Consider the following 4,134-nt stretch of genomic DNA (forward strand, 5'->3'; position numbering starts at 1 on the left):
GTTTCATTGCTATTAGAGAAGTTCTCTTTAAAGGATCTTTTCATACTTCATGCCAGTCTACATACTGTAGGCACTAGAATTCAACAAAATAACCTAATATACTGCAGTAGTACATTGCAGTAGTGAGTTATCAGCACAATTGGCAATTGTTCAAATTTGCTGACTTGATTTTGTTACAGCTCAGCATATTAATATAGATTTACATTTTATACCTCATGGTTACAATGTTCTGCAGGATGGTTAACACCAAGTTAACACAAGACCTATATAACTAAAAATGTAACTTTTGCTATCTGATAAGGTTGCTCAAATCCCCTCAGGATTTACTTGGAAACATGTATAAGCACCTTGCGAATCTTTTGTCAGTGTCAGCCTTCTGGATGAGTCACAACCATTGCTTGACCAATTTTCTCTCTGTGAAAGCCTGAGAGATTGTTTTCTCTCTAGGTGACTCCTCTTAGGCACACTATCCATTGTTGATCACTTTCCTGTGTGGCCCCATAATCTCCTTGATCAGAAAATTTGGGACACCATTTAGTTACAGGATACCACAGCACAGATTCTCTTATGTCCTGAGTCCTCCCTGACCTTGAAGGGCTAGGGACAAAATATTGGCTACCTTTTTAGTCAATCCAGCTGTCTAAAATTTTGCCTGCAAATTTAGTTATTAAACATCCAGAAGAGACGCTTAATGATATTATAATCTTATAGCAAAAGCAGTTAAGCTTAACATCACTATCTGTCTGAATATCACATCCCTTAGATGTAACATGGAACTGCTATTTTCCAAATACCATGGATATCAAAACTTTAAATCCCTATAGAATATTTAGAAACAATTAACCTTTTTTAAACACAGGAATTTAGAAATCAACCACATACAACATTGTAGCAGTACAATCCTGCTACATTTTGTTTTTCTTGTCTCATTTACTTTTATTGCCTTTTTTTTAACAGACATTTACTTTAGAGAGAATAAGACCAATGTCATTTAATCCTTAAGTGCTCTCTTTCCATTTAACTGTGTTATACTTTTCAATTTTTAATTCTTCTTCTGAGTTCTTACTCTAGGGAGATAATATGATATTTACAGATGTGTCTGCTTTATTTCACTTACAAGTATAGCTTCAAGTTGCATCCACTTATGTATGAAGGCTTTGAGTTTATCATTCTTTATAGCTGAGTAATAATCCATTGTATAAAAACACCACATCTTTTTCATCTATTCCTCAGGTGATGTGCATTTTGGTTGTTTCCAAGATTTGGTTATCACAAATTGCGCTCCTATAAACATAGGTGCACTTATACCACTATGATATGATGTTTTCAGTTCTTTTGGGAAAATTCCCAGCAGGGAGATAGCTGGATTGAATGAGATTTCCAGTCCTAGTTTTTTAAGGGGTCTCCACACTGATTTGATCATGGTTGTACTACTCTACATTCCCACCAGCAGTGAAGAAGTGTTCTTTTTTTTCCCCAGAGACTCTAACATTTGTTGTTGGATGATTTCTTAGTGATAGCCATTCTTTCTGGAGTGAGATGGTATCTCAGTGTTGTTTTAATTTGCATTTCTTGAATGGCTATTGATTTGGACTATTTGTTCATGTATTTATTTGCCTCTTGCTTTTCTTTATCTGAGAGGTGTGTGTTCATCTTGGATGTCCATTTCTGGATTAGGTCTTTAAATTTTGGGGCCCTAATATTTTTTATTTCTTTGTAAATTCTAGAGAGAAGACCATTGTCTGAGTGCTTATTAGTTAGGATTTTTTTTCCAAATTTGCCAGTTGTCTTTTCACTGTGTTGGTGATATCTTTTGCCATGCATAAACGTCTGAATAAAAGGAAGTCAAAGTTCTTGATTCTTTCAAATGCTTCCCATGAAGTTTGATTTTTGTTCATGAACTGCTTGCTTACTCCTATGTCTTCAAGATTTCGCCTTATTTCTTTTCCAGGAGATTGTTTCAGTTATGATGTTTAGATCATTAAACCATTTTGACTTTCATTTAGTGTGTGGTGATAGACTTGAATCATTTTAGTTTTCCGCATGTAGAGAGCCAGTTTTTCCAGCACTATTTGTTAAAGAGGCTATCTTTCTTGTAGTAAAAATGTTTGGTGGCTTTGTTGAAGATAAGAAGGCTGAGTGTGTTAGTAGTTGTATGTGCATTTTCTAATCTGTTCCATTGATCCTCAGGGTCTAATTTTCATCAATATGTTGCTGATTTTATCACAGTAGCTTTGTGGTATAAATTCAAGTCAGGAATTGTAATGCCTCCTGCTTTGCCTTTGTTTCCCAGGATTGCTTTTGCTATTCTAGTTGTTTTATGATTCCAAATAAATTTTAGGAATGATTTCTCTAGGTCTGCAAGGTATGTGGTGGTATTTTGATGGATATTGAATTAAAACTGTATAACAATTTTTTGGCAGAAATGGGGATTGAACTCAGGCCCTTGCACTTCCCAGAGAAGCACTTATTCCACTGAGCCATCTCCCCGGCCCCTGTATAACAATTTTGGGAGTATATTCATCTTCACAATGTTGTTTCTTCCTGTCCAGGAGCAAGGATTAGCTTTACATTTTCTGAAATCCTCTGTGATCTCTTTTTCATTGAATAGACCTTTACTTCTTTAGTTGGATTAATTCATAAGTATTTCAATTTTCTCTGTGCTATTGTAAAGGGTATTGTTTTTCTGATTTCTTTCTCAGTGTGTTTGTATCTGCGTAGAGGGATGCTATTGACTTTTAAGTATTGACCTTGTAGCCTACTATGCTACTGAATTTGTTCATTAATTATAGGAGATTCTCTGTGCAGGTTTTTGGGTCTTTCAAGTAGAGTATCATGTCATCTGCAAATAATGATACTTGATTTCTTCTTCACCTATTCATATTCATTTATTTCTCTCTCTTGTCTAATGTTTCTAGTTAATGATCCCAGAACTATATCGAATAAGAGGGGTGATAGAAGACATCCTTGTCTTGTACCTCATCTGAGAGTAGACAATTTCAGTTTTTCCCCATTTAGTATTACATTTGCAGTAGGATTGATATAGATGGCTTTTGTCAGACTGAGGTAGAAGCCATCTATTCCAATTATCTGCAGGTTTTTGATTATGAATGAGCATTGGACTTTGTTAAAAGACTTTTCTGCATGAATTGAGATTATCATATGTTTGTTGGATTTGGCTTTATTGATATATTGTGCTACACTTATAGATCTGTGTATATTAAACCATCCTTGCATCCTTGAGATGAATCCTACCTGATCATGTTGTATAATCTTGATGACTTGCTGTATTCTATTTGCTAGGATTTTATTGAGGATTTTGCACCTAATTTGATGAGGATTAGATTGGCCTATGGTTCTCTTTTTTAGCTGCGTCTTTCTCTGGTTTTGGTGTCAGTATGATACTTGCCTCCAGAAATGATTTTGGTAGTATTGTTTCCTTTTCATTTTCATTGAAGTGGTTGGGGAGTATTGGAATTATATCTTCTGTAAATGTCTTGTGAAATTCAGCTGTGAATCCATGAGGACCTGGGCTTTTCTTTGTCGGTATTTTATTATTATTATTATTATTATTATTATTATTATTATTACATTTTGAATCTCTTTGGCTGTTTTGGATTATTGAGTGTTCTTGTGTCTTGTTGATTCATTTTTCCTAATTTGTACTTTTCTAGGAATCTTTCCATTTCTTCTGTTTTCAATTCTGTGAGAATAAAGATTTTCAAAGTACCATTGATTTTTCTGATTTTCTGTGGGGTTTGTGATGATTTTGTCCTTTTCATTCCTCAGTGCTTGAATTTGAGTTATTTCTTTCCTTTTTTTTAGGTTGGCTTTATCATCCTGAAATTCTTTAGATGTTCTTTGTCATGGAAGTATTTCAATTCTCCATTGAGCTTGAACTTGGGTCCTAGGTTCTTATCAATTTTATATAATCTTTCATAAAACCACCATTTTCATTTGTTAATTCTTTGTATTGTTTTCTTTTTCTCAATTCAATTAATTTCTGCTCTAAACTTTATGATTTCCTCCCTTCTTTGGCTTTGGGTTTGGTTTGCTCTTCTGCTTCTAGACATTTGAGGTGCACCATTATGGTATTTAAGGTTTTCCTAATTTGTGAGTTCACCACTATAAATT

The sequence above is a fragment of the Octodon degus genome, unplaced genomic scaffold (genome assembly GCF_000260255.1).
Source record: "Octodon degus isolate 3935 unplaced genomic scaffold, OctDeg1.0 scaffold00175, whole genome shotgun sequence".
In the NCBI taxonomy this organism is placed as follows: domain Eukaryota; kingdom Metazoa; phylum Chordata; class Mammalia; order Rodentia; family Octodontidae; genus Octodon; species Octodon degus.